General features: G+C 38.9%; 1 pseudogene; it reads right to left on the bottom strand.

Annotated features, from left to right (window-relative positions):
* Nucleotides 1-9504: 9504 nt before the first annotated feature.
* On the bottom strand, nt 9505-14334 carry LOC134370825 (phospholipid-transporting ATPase VA-like; annotated as a pseudogene).
* Nucleotides 14335-22847: the final 8513 nt, after the last annotated feature.

Genomic DNA, 22847 nt, shown 5'->3' with positions numbered 1-22847 from the left:
TCTGCAGGTAGCCAGTAATTGAATCTAGTGAAAGAGCTTTTGGAGTTATTCTATTATAATTCCAAAATCAGTAATTCCTCCTTTCCTGCTCTTCCTTCCTCCAAATGACATGGCAGTCATGGGCATCACCACAGAACGCATCTGGTTTGTGGTTGCCTCGCAGCTGTGGCATCCACAGTATTCAACTGTGCCCTTGTCTTTGCTCCCAGGCACTCTCCCAACTCTGCTCCTTGAAGCAGCTGGTCTTCCTGCGCTTGAGCGTCTGCCGGGATGGACCTGTCTTCACATGAACCCACCCTGCACGCTCCTTGCTGTCATCCACATCCTCTCCCCAGGGCCACATGTTGGAATCAGCTTTTCCCCTCAACTAATTCCATGTCCTTCTCAGCAGCATGGTTGCCCACATGCACGGGTCAACAAAATTTAGGTAATCTGTAAGGCACGGTCTCAATGCACTTTGCTGCTTTCAGACATGATTATCAGGATTGAGACATGTTTGTCTCTACTCTAATTTCACAAAAGGTATCTGCTGGTTCCACTGTCTGCCCCTAAATTCTGACAGGCTGGGTGGCAGGAGCAGGCCTCTCTAAGGGACCTGCTGCTCCTCTCACCTCTACTAAACAGTGTTCCACTCTGCCAATCAACCTGGGAGAGAGGGTGTTCTGGCTCTTCTCTCCTCCTTTTCTACTGTGTATGGAATACAAAAACTCACACTCTGATTCTTTCAAGGGTATAGCATTTGAAACAAAGAAAATTTTATCTTTTTAAAAAATGTTTTTTAAAAAAATTTATTTATGTATTGTTTTTTAATTTTATTTTCTAGTTGCCAAGTTATAACTACGTATTTAAGGGGTACAGAGTAATATTTCAAAACATGTATACACGGATTGATGATCAGTCAGGCTAATTAACATCTCCATCACTGCAAACACTCATCATTTCTTTGTGATGAGAACTTAGACACTCCTTTCTTCTAGCCATTTGAAAATATACAATAAATTACTGTGCTTAGCACTACTATCAAATACTGGAACTTAGTCTTCTTATTTAGCTGTAATTCTTTATCTGTTAATGAACCTCTCCCTATCTCCCTTCCCCACTGTCCTTCCCCGTCTCTAGTAACCACAATTATTTTTCACTTTCAAATTTATAATAAATATAAATATTTTTATCCTTAATCAAAAACAAACAAACAAAAGAACAAATCCCCACAGACTGATCAAAACAAAACAAAAATTCTAGTTTGATTCCATTTTAAACAGCAAAAAAAGACATATTGTCTATGGAGAAAATAAGAGTAGGAAAATTAATTCTTTCAAAGAGAATGTTAAGTAGAAATAATTAAAATAAACCAAGTGGGATGTTTTTACATAGTTACAGGCATAAAGCTTAACAAAAACAATGACTGGGCTTCAAAATAGAGTGAGGAAGAATGGATGCAATTGAAGTTGTGCAGCTAAAATGATGCATGTGTTTCAGTCTCAAAAATTAATATGTGGGCTAAAATAGTAGAGGGTTAGAGAAACACATTTAAGAAATTCATAATAATAAATCTTGGAACAATGACAACTTAGCCATAAATTTTGCTAGAAAGTCAAATCAACTTTATCAGACACAACACACTCCATTTTAGCCAATATTTTGTAATGTATGTCTGAACACGGAAATTAAAATAGAATTAATTGATAACAAACTATCTAAACAAGTTCTAAAATAATTTACAGTGTCCTCATAATATAAAGGTTGTATAGGAAGCATTTTTTAGGGGAAAAAAGTGTATTTCAAAACTAGAAGGTATAATGAATAGTCAGATGCTTACAAAGTAAGTTTGGATTTAAGAGAAGCGAAAAGATCCCACCTCATTTTGTAGAAAAATTAGAAAGAAATGAAAAGAACAGATGCAGATTTTAAATTAGATGCTAGAATAAAAATTAATTTAAGAGTAAGTAAAAATAAGCCATTCATTTTTGTGTATGACAAGAGAAGAGATAAATAACCTTAATTCCAATAAGAATCACAAGTTGGAACAAATTATGTTTAAAAAAGAGAAAAAGAGACATTCTTGCATATGACCTGTACCTTATTTAAAGTATAATATCAAAATAAAGTTCTCTATTATAAGATGGGATGGGGAAATAACAAAATATCACATGAAATATATTTTGTAATTTGCGACCTACCACATATGGACAGGTACATTTAATCTTGGAAATGATATCTTTGAGTAGAGGATAAGGAAGAGGAGAGATTACACACAATTTAAGATTAAACCTTAGAGGACAACATCAGAGTTACCCTGAAGAACAACAGGCAACCCCAAGATAAATAAATTTAATATTACATTTTCAAAACACAGTATTTTCAACTCACCTTCAACAACAAAACTATAAACAATAAAACTATACAGATTGGAAATAACATAATTTTGATTCAAGTAATTAATAAGATTAATGAAATCCCTGCATTCGTGTGATGTTAATTTAATAATATTAGGTCTAAATATCCTATAAGAACTCTCAGATTGATTCTGTTCCTTTTGCATTAACTGAACAACTGCACTAAAACCTTTTTTAACCAAACATAACTGTGAAATGACACAGTAGGCAATTTATTTTCCTTGTACATCATTTTTTAAAAAATGCTAATTTGGCTTTATTTATTTGGAAGGACTGCTTCTAGGTGCATACACATTTAGAAATATTACGTCTTGTGGACAGAGTTTCTTTTGTTTAAGCTTTGCATGGTATGTACTTTTCAGTCATTTAGCTTTCAACCTGTGTTCTTATATTTTAAGAACCTGTCTTTTAAATAGCATTACTTGAGAGTTGCTTTTTTTTTTCTTTCTTGTAATCCAGATTGATGATATCTGTCTTAATTGGAGTGTTTAGTCCAAATGTATTTAATATAATTATGTATATGGTTCGATTAACTCTACCATCTTGCAGTTTGCTTTTGATTTGTTCCATCTTCCATTTATTTTCTACTCCTTTCCTGCCTTGTTCTGGTAAATCAAGTGCTTTTTTCTTTCAGCATTCCTTTTTACATACTCTCTTTTTGGTTAGCTATACCTGCATTTATTTTTAAATAAGTGCTTTAGAGATTCAAATTACAACAATCCGCCTTGAGTTAATATTATATCACTCTAGAACAATGCAAAAGCCTTTCAATATTATAATTTTCTTTACATCTCCTCTCATCCTTTGTGCTACTATGCTATATAATTTACTTCCAAATATTTTATAAGCTCCATAATGCATGTTTATAATTTTTGCTTAAAAATTTCAATTGCCACCTTCTATTAAAGGATGCCTATATGAAAAGAGATACACAAATTAAAATTATTTAATTTCTAACAAAAATGGTAATAGAAAAACATTATGTCCAAATGTGTATAATATATTAAAAGTGTTGATCAGAGGAAATTTGATACCACTATACACTTTTATAAGTAAAAACAAAAGAATGAATATAAATGAATTAAGCTCTTAGCCCAAAATCCTAGAAAAATAACAACAAAGCAAAACAAAAGAAGAAACAAGAAGGGAAATAATAAGACAAAAAATTAAAGTGATAGAGAACAAACACCAGAAGACCTAATGAATAATTAATAATCCTGATTTGTGAAAAATACTACAAAATACACAAACCACTAACTGACTCATTTCCTGAAAAATAAATGAAGCACAAAAAACACAAAATAAATAATCAAGGGAAAATAACCATTGATATAGAAGAAAATATTTTAAAAACTTTAAGAAACTATTTTAAAAACCTCTATGCACATACAATTGAACACCAGGTTTAAATGGATAATTTCCTAATGAAATATAGACTAAGACATTTAACTCCATTAGAGATAGACAATCTAAACAAATACCTTCTATAAGTGACAAAATTTACTAAGATACCACACATGATTTCACAGAAAATTTGTACCAAATCTCCAAAGACCAAGTAGTCCTGATACTCTAACATAGGAAATGATAAACCATTGCATATAAGACAAATCCAGCCTACTACCTCTTTTGTAAATAAAGTTTTATTAGAATAAGCCAAGCACATTTATTTAGATATCGTCTATGGCTGTTTCTTAGCAGAGTTAAGTAGCTGCAAATGAGAGAGAATAAGAAGTTCTAACAAAATATATTAATTACACGGAGAGAGAAACAGATATAAGTAGTGGCTTGAATACTGGCTCTCAAAGCTAAACCCATGTTCTAATCCCTGGGACATGTGACGATGACCTCATTTGGAAATAGTGGCTCAGCAGATGTAACTAAGTTAAGGATGGGCCCTAAATCCAATGACACATGTCCTTACAAAAGGCAGATGTGAGACACTGAAACACACAGAAGAAAAAGCCATGTTAGAGGCAATCATTTGAGGGAAGCCAAAAGCCCAGGACTGCCAAAGATTTCCAGAAGCTCCCAGAAGACATGGGATGGATTCACCCTAAGAGTCCCCGGAAGGACCCAACCCTGCTAACAACTTGATTTTGTACTTCTGGCCTCCAGAACTGTGGATAAATAAAATTCTATTGTTTTAAGCCCCCCAGTGTGTAATTTATTATGGCAGTTCCATAATAGTTTCTGGTAGTAATAGATTCTGGTAGTGGGAACTAAAGCGCTTCTGTAACAAATTCCTAAAGATGTAGAAGTATCTTTGGAATTCGGTAATGGCTAGAAACTGGAAGAATGTTGAGGTGCATCATGAAAAGACTGCCTTGAAGACGTGGGTGGTAGAAATATGAACATTAAAGGTGATTATGGTGAGGGCTCAAAAGGAAGTGAAGGATGCAGTAGAGAAAGCTTCTGTTTTCTTAGATGATACATGTATTGTCATGAAAACAATGTTGGTAGAGATATAAATATCAAAATTGCTTCTGAGGTCTTCTGTTCCTCTCTGAGGAGTATGTTACTGGAACTGGTAGAAAGGCAATCCTTGTTATAAAAATGGAGAAATTTGGCTGAAATATGTTCTATTCTTGGGTGGAAAGTAGAACTTGTCAGTGATGAAGCTGGATATTTAGCTGAGATTTCCAAGCAAAATGTTGATGGTATAGCCTGGTTTCTCATTCCATATTAAAATGTGAGAGACAAAAAGAAAGATCGAGGAAAGATGTGTCAAGCAAAAAGGAGCCAAGATTTGATAATTTTAGAAATTCTCAGTCCATCCAGATTGCCAATGGTGCTAAGATTAGGATATTTATTGTTGAGAAGCTATGCGCTGGAGACAAGACCAAGGATGATGCTGGGCTTATTTTTGTTGAAGAGATCAGATGTTGAGTCATGAATTCAAACAATAATTTTAGTAGGAGCCAGGACTGGAGATGGGGTTATCCAGGAAACATCCGTGGATAATGCTTTTCTCTAATGGTGTGGATCCCCTTGACATACACAGTAGATCCACAAGGGTTTTGACAATGTTATGTCACCAAAAATACCACGAGCCTAGAGTGAAAGAGACAGAGATGGGATGAAATATAAAAAGATTGTTGGATATCTAGAATTTTGCAGGCAGGAAGTGGAGTGATAGAGTTACTAAACTGTAAACATATGTGAACTGTCAAGGAAAAGGAAGAGTAATTCTGAGGGTAGAACTGAAGGTAAGAGGTAGAGGCCAGAGAGGTGAGCACAGAGGCTGGGGCTTAGGGAACTTCTGTGGCCCAGTAAGCAGAGCACTGAGCCACAGAAAATTATTCTCAGGACTTGCAATATAATGAAATTTTCCCTGCTGGTTTTTAACTTGCTTGAGACCAGTGACTTCTTTATTTCTTCTATTTCCTGCATTTTTGAATGGCAATGTCTATCCCATGCTTGTTACACTGTTACATTTTGGAAGCAGAAAATTTGTTTTCCAGTTTCACAGGTCCACAGATGGAGAGAGATTCTGACCTAAGATGGGTTATATACAGAATATCATGGATACCTGATTTAGAATACTTAGAAGATGAGATCTAGGACTTTTTGAGCTGATGATAGTTAAATGAGATATTGGACTTACAATTAGTGTTTTAATAAGTTGAGACACTTGCTGATGTTGAGATGCAAATGGTACAGACATAAGTTTTGAGGGGCCAGATGGCAGACTGCAGTGTGTTATATAGTGGTTCCAAAAAGATATATTCATATCCTAATCACTTGTACCTATTGACCATATTTGGAAATAGGATCTTCACAGATGTACCCAAGTTGAAGACCTTGATATGAGATAATTGTATATTTAAGGTGGGCCCTAAATTCCATGACATATATCCTTGTAAGAGACAGATTAAAACACACAGGAAAATTTGATGTGAAGATAATGTCAGAGATTGGAGGACAGCCAAAGGCCAAGAAACACCAAAAATTGACGAAAACTAGGAGAAAGGCATGGAATATATTCTCCTTCACACTTTCCAGCAGGAACCAACCCTTTTACTTTTGGCCTCCAGACCTGTGAAAAAATAAAGTTCTGTTGTAGGTTTAGAGTATTTTTCCTTCAGCACTTAAAATATCTCATTACATTGTCTTCTGGTTTCAACTGTCTATTAAGAGAAGTCAGATCTCACTCTGTTCCTGCATGCAATATATTGTTCATTTATGGCTTGTGAAAATTTTGTTCTCTTCATTTTCAGTTTCCATCAGTTTGAGCTGTCTAAGTGGTATTTCCTTTTTATTTTTCATGCTTGGAGTTTGCTGGGATTCTTGAATCTGTGAATTGATTTTTTCATCATAGTTGTAAAAATTATATCTATTATTTTTCAAGTATTTTTTTCTGCCCCATTCTTTCTCCTGTCTTTTGTGCCTCCAATTGTACATGTGTTAGGCTTCATGATATTAACCTTATAAGTCGCTGACTCTCTGCTTATTTCTTTTCAATTTTTTTTTCTGTGAGCTTCAAGTTGGATACTTTAAACTGAACAACTCTTAATCTGTCTTTAAATTCACTGATTCTTTTTCTGTAGTTCCCATCCAATATTTTTTTTCTTTTATTTATTTATTTATTTATTTATTTATTTATTTATTTATTTATTTATTTATTTATGACCAGTAAGGGGAACGCCACCCTTGGCTTGGTGCTGTACGCACCACGCTCAGCCAGTGAGTGCACCGGCCATCCCTATATAGGATCTGAACCCGCCATCTCAGTGCTACCAGCACCGCACTCTCCCTAGTGAGCCAGGGGCTGGCCCCCCATCCAATATTTTTTATTTCAGATTTTTTTTCTGATTTGCATTTGATCATTTTCACAAGGGATGATGACTTATATTAAAAATTTGTTGGACTGTGGTCAGTTACATGGCTTATTTCAAAAATGTTTCTTTTTAAAACAAATTTCTTTGGAAAAAAATTCAAACAAAATGGCAGAAAACAATTTCTAGTTATCTTCAGAGGGTTATTCTACACAAAAATGTCAGTCTGCCATTAAATTTTAACTGATTTCCCTGTATTCAAATAACACCTAGGAAAGAGTAAATTATGCTTATGAGGTACGCTTGAAGTGGAGTAGTGTCACTATACATGACTGAAAAGTCTTTATAAAACATCAGTTTTATAAACCCAAAGTTAAAGATTTCAGGGTAAATGTCTCTATTTCTCTTTCTGCCAACAGAAGGGTTTAAAAGGCTTTGTGTGTTCTTTAACTCTTCATCCATTTATCCCATCATTAATTCTCTGGAAAACCATGTATTAAGACCCCACTATTGCCAGGCACAGACTTAGAGACACAGAGACCATCACACATGGTCCCTGTCCTCAATAGAGTCAGTCTAAAACTCAGTTAAAAGGGGCCCACAAGGGAGACCTCTGGGCTGCGTCTGAGCAAGAACCCCCACCCCCTGAGCACTGCAGAGGACACCCTTCCCGAGGAAGCCCACCTGGCTCTCCAGCTTTCTGCTGCCCCTTCCTACCCCCAAACACAATGCTGGTCCTTTTGCCAAAGTAATCTTCGCAGAGGTTCCAGCTTGCCTGGAAAGTCCCTGAGGGCCAGAATTGTACATGTTGAGATCACTCTGAATCCCTGGTTTCCACTCAGTGCTTGACTCCAGGGGCTGCACAGCCACCATGCCAGACCAGATGAGCCTGGGAAGACTGGGCTCCTGGGGAGATGCAGACTGTCCTCTGCTTCTCCAGCTTTCTCCCTGGGACACACTCCCCACCCTGGCTGAGCTGGAGGGCTCCTGCTAGTCTTCACTCATCCTCAGTGGCTCAGCTCCAATGCCTGAGGTCCCTGCTGCCATAGTGTCCTACAGTCTATCTCACAAATGGCTGGGCACAGTGCCCCTTCACTTGTTGGACTGACTGAAATGTAAGCCATAAGATCATGCTCACCTGTGGAACCTGACAGAACAGTCAGAAGAGGTATCAGGCCTCACACCACCTTACACAATACATCCCCAATGAAGATGTGCAGCTTTAAGTAAATAAGGAAGCTTCACCCACGCAAGGCTGCATCTCAGGGCATGCACCCTATGTCTTGGTGGTTTCAACTGCCTCCCACAGGGATCGAATGACAGATGCCCACGGATCCCAGGGGCAGCTCGGCCCCTTTCTGGCCATGTGCTCAACTGTAGAGTCTTTGATATGAAAGGTATTTCTTCCTGTGGAGTTTCTCTGCATATGGGGTGGACAGGCACTGCCCTAGCCAGGTTCTCACTATCAGAAATAGTGAAAACAGAGGTGAGGCAGAAGAAGTCATAATGGATGGATTAATTCATTTATTCACTAAGCAAGTGCTTTTTCAGTTGCTTCCATGTGCTGGGCTCTGTGGGGAGGCAGAGGTGAGCCACACGTGGACTCCGTTTTCAATTCCATGGAGGAAGAGAAAACATACAAGCAACAACACAGAGACTTGTCAGATGAAGGCAGGAGGAAAGGGAAGGACGTGCTGAGGATGGGCCAATATGAGACCAGTGTGCTTGCAGCTCGGGACCCCCACCCGACTGCTGTCTTAACATCAGGTCAGAAAACCAAGGAGCTCTGCACAGTCCTGGCACAGGTGAGTGCTCCATAGATCATTACTGATGGAATGAATGAATCCATAAATGAATTAGCCAATGGATAAACGGCAGTCCACATCCAGAGTTTTAGAGGAAGAACATTGGACAAATTGTTCCTAAAGTCTCCACCATTCCAACATGTGACTCAAACTTAACCACATGGTGGAAATTACTGTAATACTACATCCAAATGAAGCACATTTTTAGTGGACTCTGTGCAATGTCCAGCTCTTACAACGAGACTGACTCAGTGATAGATGAACAATGCAGAACTGCATTTTCTGTGAGTCAAGCTGGCTGCATTCCATCTTCATAGCAATACCAGGTTTCACCAGTCCCGCGGCCAAGTCAGCTTTTCAGATGGTATTGTTGCTAGAGTTCAGGAACAGTAAAGTGTGCCCTTAGGGATGAGTCTTCAGGAGGTGGAGGTGATGATTCACCTTGGCTCTCTCTAAATGCCCTCCTGGGCCGAGATTTCCACACCCACGTCTGCTACTTGGATCATGCTGACGTCATTGGCTCCATCACCGGGATTCGGTGTTCAGCATGATGACTTCCTCGCTGTGGTCCAGCAGTTTGCAGGCATACGCAACGTTAATGGCTGTTTCTTGTTTGTCACCGGTGAGAACCCAAATCTGCAGGCCTGTTTGGCGCAATTTAGCAATGGTTTTGGAGACTCCATCCTACAGGTGGTCTTCAATCCCAGTGGCACTCAACAGATGCAGATTCATCTCCAAACAGCAGACTGGAAGAGGAGGTCCTCACAGTCATCCAGGGATGACTCTGCTTCTAAGTGGCTTTGCAACCAACAGGCATATTCCTCCTTGCTCAGAACCTTCTTGGCCATGCACAAGGTGCAGAGGGTTTCCACCACATACAGGTTGAGGTAATTCTGAGTTTTGCTTTGGATCTTTTCTTGGAGCCTTCCTCTGGCATCATCTGAGGAGCAGGGCAGCAGGAAGTCCATGACCACCGACTCAGCACCTTGGTGTAGACATTGATCTTGTCAGTGAGCAGGTGCTGGATCTTCACCGACAGCCTCTTGCAGATGGAGTCGAAGCCCAGTGTGTGCAGGAGCTCAAAAGTGAGCCTGCCCAGGTGGGGCAGCTCCACCGACACCTGGTTGTGCAGCTTATCCACAAGTGTGCAGTTGTAGGCCCTGAAAGCATACACCAGTGCCACCTCATCCAGGCTCTTGGCCTCGTACCACAGCTCCCGCTCTGGCTCCTGCTCGTGGTCAAGTTCCGGCGCCCGGCCATCTGCCTGGCTACTGTAGCCATTGCTGGTGATGTCTGGGGCTGGCTAGCCGAGCCTCTCCCCCAGCCTGAGAATTGTGCTGCTGCTGGACAGGAGGCTGGGCCTCGATTTGTTGGTGGCCAGGCTCCTGATGCTGCTGCAGCCCAAGGTCAAGTGGCTGGGTGTAAACCTCTGGAGGAAGTCCTCTATCATCTTCATGGGGCTGATCTGGGGATGTGACCACTTCTGTGTTGCAGATGATGAGTGTGATGAAGAAGTCAAAGACATCAGCCAGCTCTGGAGAGAGGTGGACCAGTGGGTGCTGTTGGTGCCTCATCATGGCCGGGCGCCTGTCACACTCACTCATCTTCTTAGATAGCTCTGGGTCGGGTGTAATGTCTTTCTCCATGGGGCTGCTGAAGGCCATGTGCTTGGATTGCATGCTGGCCCTCTCGGCCTCCACCCGGCTGGTCATGCACCAGGGAGACTTGATGCTATGGGTTCTGTGTGGGACCCAGACATTCTGGTGGCTCCTGATACTGCCACGCTGGGACATCGAGTCCCCTTTGGGCACCACCTCCTCCTCCTCTGAGTCTGCCTCCTGGTACTTGGCCAGATGCTGGGCATTTGCATCATGAGAACATTCTATGCCAGACACAGACATCTTCGGAAAACCATCTTATTCTCAGTGAGAGTGCCAGTTTTATCTGAGAAGATGTATTGTATCTGTCCTAAGTCCTCTGTGATGTTCAGAGTATGGCACGGCAGCTGTGAGTCTGTTTCTTCATTGTGCAGCTCTACATCCTGGTTAACAAAGTACACTTGGCATACTTTAACAATTTCAATGGAAATGTATAAGGATAATGAGATCAAAACCTGGAGAACTATTATAATTGTCAAAAATGAGTAAATTGCAGCTATGACTGGTGAAAAGAGCTGCCGTCAGACTCAGGGATGTCAAATAATGATGTCTTTTCTTGATATCACTGTATCCACAATCCGTGTCCGACTGCTGGAAACAGAGACATACAAATGAGGAGATGGACAGACCAGAGCGTGTCACAGTTCATCTGCCTCTCGAGCTAGCTGTGCTTGTAGCGGGGCCCACTATTGTCCAGAAGAGCCTTGGTTTCATGTCCTGTGTAGACGACAGTGCTGATGATGGCTTTCATGTTTCTGATGGTGCACTCTCACAGCAACAGGTTTTCTTTATACAGTCTGGCCTTTTTCCCATTGTCATGTACGATGCAACCACTGAACCCAGTCAGGTTGCTGTTTGGCTTCTCATACTCGATTACACTGGTGAACGTCAAAAGATTGAATTCGGAGACAGTTTCTGAGGCTGGGAAGTCCAAAGTCCATCTGGGGGTGGCAACAGTGACCCAGGGGTCTCACATTGCAAGATGAGGGAAGCAGAAAGAGCAAGAGAGAGCTTAAAAATGTTTTGACATCTCATTGATTCTTCTTAAAACAGTGTCATTGCTAGATTGGACAGAAGATATATCATTTAGATTTTTTCATTAGTATATTAATAACTCCCCTTACACTTAGTAAGATTAGTTTTCCTCCAATATTCCATGACTTATGAGAGTTATTACTTATGCTATTTCTTACTTAAGATTGATGCTTTTGACCCTCTGATTCGAAGGCTTTTAAACATTCCAATGATAGTATCCCATGGTTTTCCTCTGATGTCAGAAGAAAGGTACACCTTTTCCATATTATCAGTACATATTAGCAAAATGTTCTTAATTTTTACAGTTTTCTTGCTTCATTAAAAAAAAGTTTTGGAAGGGTAAGAACTGAAGTATACTTGGGAGTAGAGTGGTCCTCTTATCCAATGTGAAAGGTGTCCTATACAAAGGAGAAACGTGGACACACAGATAAACACACAGGGAGAAGTTATGCTTCCACAAACCAAGGAACTATAGAAGCTAGGGGAGAAGCCTTCAATAGAAACCTCTGTAGAACCTTCTAAAGGAGCACAGCCCTGCCACCACCTTGACCTTGGACTTTTATTCTCCAGAACTGAGTCAATAACTGTCTGTTGTTCAAGACACGCAGTTTTTGGTACTTTGCTATGGCAGCCCTAGTAAATTAATACAGTTACGGAAACTAAAAAATTTTTTAAAAGAATTTTAGAAGAAGCTGGCCACATACAAGTTACATATGATAAACCATGTAAATAAAAAGCAGAGAAATAAAGACATTAAAAATGAAAAAGTTATTAAGAGAAAAGTAAATAGAGGGGAAAAGGAGGACATTAGATATGTATTAGAAAAGAAGATGGAAAGAGGCAAAAAGTATATTTTAATTGATAATTTTATACTGGGCAAATGGATGCCCCAAATTGAAGACAATTTTATCATACTAAATCTTGAGTAGAATAAGTAAGACACTTGGCAACACCTAGGCACAATACAGGGAAGATTCTTAGCATTAATCACCAAGAAATTTTTAATACCATGAGAGAGACAATAAATATTACTTACAAATAATAAGAATGACATATTTGCAGCAGACTCTCAGCAGTAACAGATGTCAGTAGATGGTGTTTTAACATGTTATGATTGTCAAAATATATAAAATTTAAGCAACATAATAAACTTTAATAAACATAAAGTGCTAAACTCACGAATATGAAATACACATTTTGTTTAATCACATGTGGAATCTTTGAGTATATGTTATATATCAGTTCATAAAACAAGTCTGAAAAAAATGAAAAGATTGAAACAGTAAACAGTAGCTTCTTTGACCACAGTTTAGTTAAATTATAAATAAATAACCAAAATAAATATAGAAGTTCTAAAATTAAAATATATACCTCCAAATAAGTTTTAGGCCAAAGAAAATTAAACTGAATCATAAGAAAAAGGCAACACATCAAAATGTGTATGCAGCCAAATATTTTTTAAGAGAGAAATTTATAACCTTGTATGTATGAAGGTACTTCAAAAAGTTTGTGGAAAGATTTGTAGTATCTTTCATTTCTATATTCCATGAACTTTTTGAAGCACCTGTGATGGAGTTTGGATGTGTTGTCCCCTCCAAAACTCATGTGGAAATTTGATCTCCAATGTGGCAGTGTTGGAAACTGATGGAGTCATGGGGGCGGATCCCTCATGAATGGATTCATGCTCTCCCTGGTGGAGGGGGGATCAATGAGTGAGTTCCATTAGTTCCTGTGAGAGCTGGTTGTTTAATAGACACTGGCACCTTCTCTCTCTCTCTCTCTCTCTCTCTCTCTCGCTTCCTTCTCTTGCTTCCTCTTGCCACGTGCTCTGCTTGTACCTGCCAGCTGCCTGCCGCCTTCCACCATGAGTAGAAGCAGCCTGAGGCCTGTGCCAGACGCACCTGTTCCAGAATCGTAAGACAAATAAACCTCTGTTCTTTATAATTACCCAGTCTCAGGTATTTCTGTTATAGCAACACAAATGGACCAAAACAACCTATATATTAGAATAGAAGAGAGCCTGAAAATCTCAAGAGGGTAGGGGTAAAAATAACAACAAACAGAGCAGAGTGACATACAGATAGCCAGTATCTGGAACACATAAGAGTATATCACTTCAGATCATGCAACTATCATAAAAAATAAGATAGTAATATGGGCAAATGCATGCCTTTGCCCCAAAGAATTAAAATATACGTAAAATATAGAAATATCTTCAAAAATGAAACTAGTAAGACCAATGTAAAAAATCAGCAAAGTTGAATTTGTCTATAATCATTCATTTAAATTAGTAATCAAAACCTTTGCACACACATACCAACATGTGCAAAGATACACTTGTGCAAGTTCTAGTTTCCACTGGCTTCCGTGCAAATTCTACCAAATATTCAGGAACAAATATGTTCAACTCTAATACTAGGGGGTTGCATGAACACTTTCCAATTCACATTATATTCATTTTGCTTCACAATCTTGATACAACAATTCATAAAGGAAAGTACATAAAATGAAAATTCTTACTTACAACCCTAAATGCAAAAATTCTAGACAAAATATTAGCAAGATAAATTTAATTATATATAGTACTTGAAGAGGTGGAGCTGAGCTGATAAACAACTTTTGTACACCCGTAAGTCTTTACCGATTTACAGGCTGAGGCCATTCCGATTTATCCATACCTTTGCTATACAAGTTGTTTAATATTTTGATTGTTGTCACTGGAGAGCAGTAGAGAAAGGATATTTTTTATTAAATGATGCTGTGACATTGCATATCTACTTTTAAAGATAAATATAAAATTTTATCACACACCATACACAAATAGCAATTCCAAGTTAGTTATAGCTATACATATTAAAGAAAAAATAATAAAGCTTAACAAATAATGTAGAATAGCTTTTGATCTATTAGTAGGTAAATATTTTTATGGAACACAAAAAGCAATAAGTGTAAATTAGAAGACTGATACATTTAACCACATTATTAAGAACTCTTTGCCAAAGAAACTGAAAATGAAGCTGTAGAATGGAAGAAGGTATTTGCAATATATATAAAAAAAAAAATTGTCGGGCCGAGCCCGTGGCGCACTAGGGAGAGTGCGGCGCTGGGAGCGCGGCGACGCTCCCACCGCGGGTTCGGATCCTATATAGGAATGGCCGGTGCACTCACTGGCTGAGTGCCGGTCACGAAAAAGGCAAAAAAAAAAAAAAAAAAAAAAAAAAATTGTCAAGTGGCTCATTTTGAAATGTATAAAGACTGATAAATACATAAGAAATCAGACAACCTAATTGAAAAAATGTCTAATAGACTTCAACAGTCACTTCGCAGAAGAGAACATACAAAAGACCAATAAGTATGTGAAATGGTGCTTGATCTCATTTCCAGCCTGTGATACGCAAAGTAAAGCTGCAATGAGATGCCGCTGTGGATATCTGCCAGAATGGCCAACATTAACACGACTGACAGTGGCATGATTTTGCAATGGGGCGAAAGGAGGAAAATGCTATCAGACTAGTGGGGCTGTAAATTGGTACTATTTTCGAAAACCATTTGGCAGGAACTTACATGTTAAACAGATACATTTCCAGTGACTCAGCAAATCTGCAGGCATGACACCCAATGGAAATGAATTCAAGTTTGTGCCAAAAGACAAGTCAAGAATGCTCATGACAGGCAGCACAAATGTTCATTAACAGCAAGATGTATAAATAAAATGTGACTTTTTATTCAGTGGCATGCAAACATCATACACACAACAAAATGGAGAAATTTCCCAGATATTTGAAACCAGCCACCTGCATTGTACAGTTTAATTCCCGTAAATTTCTACAGATGGGCAAAACTAAATTACAGAGCTTACGGATTCATATTTTGGTAGTAAAAGTATAAACAAAGGGAAGGAAATGTTTACCACGATGCTTGTACCAATGGTAACCTTCACGGAGATTGGAAGGGGTTGTGATCCTGAAGAAGAATAGGGGGTAGCTTTTTCTAGGCTGGCGATGTGCTTTTATTTGACCTAGGTAAAGATTACACCAACGTTCCACTTACAAGGATTACTGATGTCATACATTTATATTTCATGGGCTTTTCAGGGTGCAAATTATATTTCACAGTCAAAAGGTGAAAACAAAAAGATTCCACACGGCACACAAGGAAAAGCACCGCTGTGGCAGCTTGAGTGTCTGAGACCATTGCTGGCATTTCTGTTTCAACAACAATCTTGTTCTCTCCTGTTGTGTAGCAGTCTTTGCTTTTAGGTTTTTCATTTGTTTGCTTGGCAAGTGGGGTTGGGGAGGGGCCTTGATCTAGTTCCACAGATGAGCACTGTTTGTAGCAATCAATCAAGGTAATGCTCCCAGTTAAAATCTGAATTAATAGATCGGGACTAAACCATTCAACACACAGAATTTCCATGACTAAAGAAATTGAATCAGCAATTGGAATCTGACCCAGTTACACTTAACTATAAAGGAAGATTTGTTGAATCTTTTGTGAGATAACATTTTTTGGTCATTTGGAAAAGCTACCGGAAGTCATGAATTTCAAGCCTGGAACTGTTACCACACATTTTCCCATGATGTGTGAGAATCCAGCCTTAGGACAGGGAAAAAAAAAAAAAATCCCCAAACCTGTTATTCTTGATTATTCTGTTATTCTTGAAGAAGGAAAGAAACTGGGTCTTTGCCAAGCCACAGCCACTAAATCAAAGCAAACCCGAAGCTTGCTGTACCTATGGACTCCAGTTTTCTGAATGATTAAATCATTTTTTGTTGTTTAAACCTGTTTGCAATTGCTTTTTAAAAATTACTTATAGCATTAGAAGCCCTAATTGACAAATAGAAACTACAAAATTGCGTGTAATTATGATACTACCATCTGAAGTGATTGAAAGTATAAACAGAAGATTATTTTGAGTTAAATATGTATCTACAAGAAAGAACACTGCTCTGACATTTAAAGCTATTTTAGACCCAGCTGTGAACAGAATTGGAACAGAGTGTGAAATGTGACCTGGGGTAAGGGCATAACCTCTTTTGGCTTTAGTTTTTCATCTAGGAAATGAGGTTAAGATTAGAAAGCTGTCTTATCGTCTGAGGTGGCAGCTTTACAGTTCAGCAGGAAACAGCATGAACAGAGAAGTGGAGTAAAGTTGATTTTAGTTCCAGCTATAAAATGTGGATAATGTTAATAACTAGGTCACAGGGTTTTAATGAAAATTAAAGGAGATGTTTTATGCAAAGTATTTTGTGAAGTTTTGAGCATTTACTATGTCCAACAAAAATTCACTATTCTTATTCATAGTAATGTTGACTCATGTATAGAATGAGGGCTTATCTGTATTTCAAGGCTCCTTACACCTCAAGTTTTGTAATTAGCAATTTATGAAACCAATCATTTGGAAAGACAAGGAAATTCAAGGAAGAGCTCAGTACTCTATGTGTATTTGTCAAATGGATGTATTTATATCTATCAGGACAATAAAATTAAGAAAAAAATTCCTGTGTTGTCTGTGTTCTCATTATTAGGTTGAACAGCATAAAATTGCCATTTCTAAAGGTCAGATGTGGTGACATAGATTCCTAACCTATCCATTTAAGCATAGAAGGGAGATTGTTACCTTATGGCTGCCTGAGCAGAGATCACTGGGAAGAGACCTTGCTGAAGTTCCAGTTCTCATCTTGTCACCTCTCTGTCCAACAAAAGCACGGCTGGCCGTGAGCTGTCACCCAAGGGTCCCAGGTGCACTGAGCTGTGCTGTGAATTTACTGCAACAAAACACCTACTGTAACACTGTGTTTTGAATTACACAATAATAGGAACCATTCTTCCCACCTGTTTTTTTTTTTTTTTTTTTTTTGGAGCAATTAGAATGTAATTTTTATTGTTGTTTTACTGTTACGGAGTCATACAAAGTTTTTGGTGAGAAGAGAGTTCTTCATAACCATAAATCTTTTATTTAAGTAGAAGGCAGAAATGAGACAAGAGGAGTCTATTCTCATGAACTAGTGAATAAGCTTCTTTTCTAATATCCTTCATAATATCGTGCTACATCTGATTTATCTATCCACCTCTTTTGGACTATTTTATTCGATTTTTTAGTTTTCAGATTACCAATTAAGTTATAAATTTAATGAAGTGTTGATAGATTTTGACTTCTCTGACGTGTATCCTTAACTTTATCTGGTTAAGAAAACAGAGTTAGTTCAAGAGGGCCTGCGTTTTTGTAAATAATCACAGGTAAGAAAACGCTGTAACACAGGTCTTTAAAGTCTCAACATAATCTGAAATTTTGGCAATAGCAGTCCATGGAATTTGTTTCAATGCTCATGAACTTCTCTGTGGTATTTTCTACTATGTTCAGTTCTGCTTTGATTTAAAAATTATAGAAAAATAAAATGCTAAAAACAAATATAATAACAAATTTAAACACAGGTCACTGAAAAATAAACACAACTCCAATGACTTTTTCAAAGAAGTGTGACTATTGGAGAGTAAAAATCTATCCTCAAAATCCATCTCAATCCTAAATCTGCTCATACATATTTATAAAAGAGAGATAAGGTATTTCAACATCCTGATAATATGATAACTTCACATTCAAATCAACATTTGTTTATATACCTACTAAATCCTAAACAGTCAGTTAATGCTTAAATCGCATGGAAAATGTTTAAAGAAATGACTGGAGCTTTCACTATTTAACCAGTCAATAGTCATTTACACATGAGAGAGAAGAAAAGAAATCTGTGGTGGATGTAACACTGAAAACAGGGAAAATTTAATGATGCAAGGCTCAAAAGACGTGATCATTTATTTGGAGAAAAAGAATGATCTCTTGGGAATTAGAACAAGCAGGCTTTACAGGGTGAGCTACTTGAAGCAGACTATTTAAGAAGGCTTAGTAGAATGTTATCTATAGCGTAGAGTGAATTTTTCTATTTCCGTCCACAGTCCACGTTTTTTTCACAGATAACGATGCATTCCAGAAGGGGCTGAGAAAGTAGTTTCTAAATTCCTATCCACATTGATGACTACTACTGCTTATCAGTTTAAATTAGTGAACAACTCATTGATAGATGCAATACAAAATGAGGTACAAATGAACGTTAGATAGGCATGAAACCACACAGGTAAACACAGCAAACTACGCTTTAGGATTTCACCTGACATGCCTGTAACAATCAAGGGGATGGAGTGAGTTTTACGTGTTTGAAGGCTAGCAGTGTTCTATATTATAGATTGTTTTCTAATTTACAGTTTTAACATTGGTTAACAGCTTTTCTGGGCAGAAGTTTTGAGTACGAATGTGTGTGGTTGAAAAAAATGTTTCAAGGCAGTCAAATCTCTTCCTTGTTTCCTTTTTTATTTCAGCCTCTGGAATCATGCTCAGGAAGTCATCCATGGACACACTCCCCCGTGGTACTTTACTTCTTCTGAAATATCGCATCCTTCTGGATTTGTTTTGATTAATGGTGTAAAGTAAATACCTAACTTTGTTTAAAAAATTGTGAGTCCACTGCACATAACCATTTATTGAATTAATATATCACTCCTGCCCTAATTTTACGTTACAAACTTTTGTCAGGGACTCGGTCCATTCGTTGATGATACATTTGTTTTCAGAGCTATAGTCATCAGGCACAGTGCTAAGTTCAGGGAGCATAATAGTAAACAGACATTTCCTCTCATGAACTTCACCATATCAAGGGGCAAGACAGGTCAGTCAAGTACCACATAAAGGAATATTGTGGGAGACCATAATAAAATGGAACCTGACCTATACAGGGTGTCAAGAAAGTCTTCTCCAAAGAACTGTGTTTAGATGCAATCTAGGGGATAAGTAGGAATTCAATTAAATAAGCTAAGTGGGATGTCGCTGGTGAAAGGTTCCAGCACTGGGAATCACCTACAAAAATGCCCTATGTTTGGAGGGGGACGACCTAATGGAGCTGTGGGAAGATGCTGGTGAGGCTGGAGTGAGAGAAGGGAGGGGTGGGACGGCGGAGTGACCCATGGGTTGTGCAGGGGAGGAGGACTGTTTCTATTGCAATCTACTGAGATCCACCGAAGAGAGTAAGTCAGGGTTAAATGATCAGCAATTTACTGAGGAAAGGTGATTCTAGCGGCAGTGTGAATGGCAGGTGTGGGTGGGAGTGGACAGGGGCTGTGAGAAGGCTAGGAAGGATGAGGTGCAATCTAGGGGCAAGAAGATAATATATTGGACTAGGATGATGATATTGAGATAAATACTAGTAGATGAACTCCAGAATTGTTTAGTATATAAAATCTGAAGATAGATTAGATATAGGAAGTAATCAAGAGTGAGGTGTGCAGGCATAAGCACTAGGTTTTAGATTTATATATATGAGTGAATAATGAAGTCATTCACTGAGGGAACATGGTGCAGGAAAGTGGGGGATCCGGGCTGTGAACTCAGTATCACTGCATTGCTCTGTAGGAGCCCTTGCATCATCTAAAACAGGAGCTGGTAAACTTTGTAAAGGGCCAGGTAGTAAACATTTTGGGCTTTGCAGGCCAAAAATATAGTAGCTATTGCATATTCTTCAAATATTTATTTATTTATTTATTTATTTTGCATTTAGAATCTTTTTAAAATGGAAAAACCATTCATAGGTCCTGGGAAGTAGAAAAATGGCGGCAGGATTTGGGCTGTGGTCCTGAGCAGTCATTTTAAGTGTCTGGAGTGAAATAAAGGCCATTTGAGCTAGAAACGTGAATGTTCAGGTTCAGGTATCATCAGTGTTTAGGTAATAAGGGAAGCTGTGGATACAGGGGAATTTGCTGAGGGAGGTACATAATGAAAAGAGAATAGACTATGACAGAGCACTACGGAACTATAATGCATAATGGTCTAGTAGAGAAAGAAAAGCTTAAGAAAAGTAAGTAGTAAAAGGACTGGCACAGAAGTGGTAAGAAAACAGTAACAACGTGGCATCTTGGAAGTCAATGAAAGTCAGTGGAGATCACTTTAATGATGTAAAAATGTCTAGGAATTTAAATGCTACTGAGACATTTAATTGAAAAAATACTGGAGAAAGAATTGATAATTGGTAATGAATGATTTCTGATAGAGAAGAAGGGGATACAATAATTGGACTTCACGTGAAGAAGATGTAGGCAGATTTGCAAAATAGTAGCAGGAAGTTCCCATCTGGGGGCCTAAACTGTTTTATTAAATAGGAGAATAGGCTGTTGTTACTCTGTTCAGAATTTTTAAGTCTGAGTGCAATAAAAAGCAAAGGCATCAGTTGAAATAAAGGAGTTGCAGGTGTGGGAGTGCTGAGAGCACGGGGAGAACAGGAGCGCGTGGTTTCAGAGACTGTGAGAAACCCAGCGAGTCCCAGGAGGCAGCCAGGACCCACTTGAGGATTTTGTCAGGAAGCTGAGATCAGGCCAGCAAGCTCATATGCTATCACCACCAAAGCTACTGACATAGCTATTTCTCTACTAAACGGGGCAGTTCTCTGAGCACCCCTCTGAGGACAGTCCCCTGACGTTGAGCTAGGTCACAACTCTTTGGCTGCTCAGTAGTTTTTTCCTTTGGAATTCCCCAATCCCCACCCATTCCCTCGATCATTTATAGATTTGACAAACACTTGCGCAACATTGACTATGAGCAAGAAATCATCTGATTTTCTCTCTGTTGCATGACTTCTATGAGAAAGTGCGATGCACACTCTCCCCTGTAGGAGGCGCGCTGCACACCTCAGCTCCGTGTAAAAAGTCTCCAAAGCTTTGCGTACACGTCGAATGCCCACCTTCCCTGTTCTTATTTTGTCCCTTGAACCCACACCAATCAGGATTTCATTCTTGCCACCGACAACAGCTCTCATCAGAATCCCTCGCCGTCAACCATGTCATCCGGTCCAGAGGTCCCCTCAGTCTTCGTGTCGCCGGACCTGCGTTGACCCAGCCGGTCCCTCGCTTCAGGTCGCTTACCTCTCCTGACCTCCAGAACAGCACCCCATTCTGGCTCTCCTTTTACTTCACCGCACTTTCCCCTGTTGGATCTCTCTCATTTTAACTACCTGTAAGCCAGTCGTCCTTACCTTGACTGCAAACAGTCATCACCTGGGGAATTAAAACAATTTTTTTTTTTTTTTGTCAATGCCCAGGCCACACCCAAGACCCATCTCTCAAAGTGAGACCAAAGCATTTGCAGTTTTACAAGCTGTCCAGGGGATTCCAGTGCGCAGCCAGTTAGGAATCCCTGCTAGGCAAAGGAGTGTCCGAGAGGCGCCAGACTGTCGCCCCTGACCACAGCTCTCTGATCCCCGTGCCCGTCCTTCTTTCACGGGCTGCTGCTGCTCTCCCGCCACAGTGACCTCCTGACTGTGTCCCCCCCACACCGAGCATCCTCACCCCGGCGTCTTTGCATGCACCTTGAACTCTGTCAGCATGACCCTCACTTCCTTCTGATCTCTACGCAAATATCACCTTAGCAGGAAACCTCTCGGACCATCCCGCATCAGCTAGCTGCCCCCTTCTCGCCCTCCCCCTGGAGCCCTTCCTGCTTCTTGGCCTGGCCTCCTCTCCACAACCCTTGTCTTCACTTGATGCTTTATGTACCACGTGCTTCTGGGTGTTTCCTTCACTATATTGTAAGTTCTGTGGGGGAAAATCCTTTTTTGTCTTGCTCACTGCTTAATCCTTAATGAATGTAGAATCCACCAGTGGGTGGTAGGCACTCTAGAAAGGTTTATGGAATAATTGGTTGCATGTCTCTCTCTCTCTTTTTAAGCATATTTACTTTTTCTTCTGTTTATATCATCATAAACTTTGTGTTGAGTTCTAATATTTTTCTTCTTTCTTGTTTGATAATATCATCGAGTTATTTCTTTTTTCGTACAGTCCTGCTTCGGTTTCATAAATTGTGTTCCTTAATGTTCTTATTTTATTTTCCATTATCAGTCTTTACATTTACTGCTATAATCTAAGACTAATTTTAAGAAATGTTTGGTAAAAAATGGTCTTCCTATCCGTTCATTTTTCTAATCTTGATTATCCTTTTTTTTTTTTTTTTGGTCTTAATTATACATTAGTAATTTCACATTGTGAACAGTTGTAATAACTGTATGTGCTCTCTACATTACTTAATTCCTCAATACTTTTTTAATAGGTTCTACCCAAGGAAGCTGAATTTAAGGTATA

The sequence above is a fragment of the Cynocephalus volans genome, chromosome 2 (genome assembly GCF_027409185.1).
Source record: "Cynocephalus volans isolate mCynVol1 chromosome 2, mCynVol1.pri, whole genome shotgun sequence".
In the NCBI taxonomy this organism is placed as follows: Eukaryota; Metazoa; Chordata; class Mammalia; order Dermoptera; family Cynocephalidae; genus Cynocephalus; species Cynocephalus volans.
Note: the sequence above shows the minus strand (reverse complement) of the source record. Positions and strands in the feature narration are given on the sequence as shown.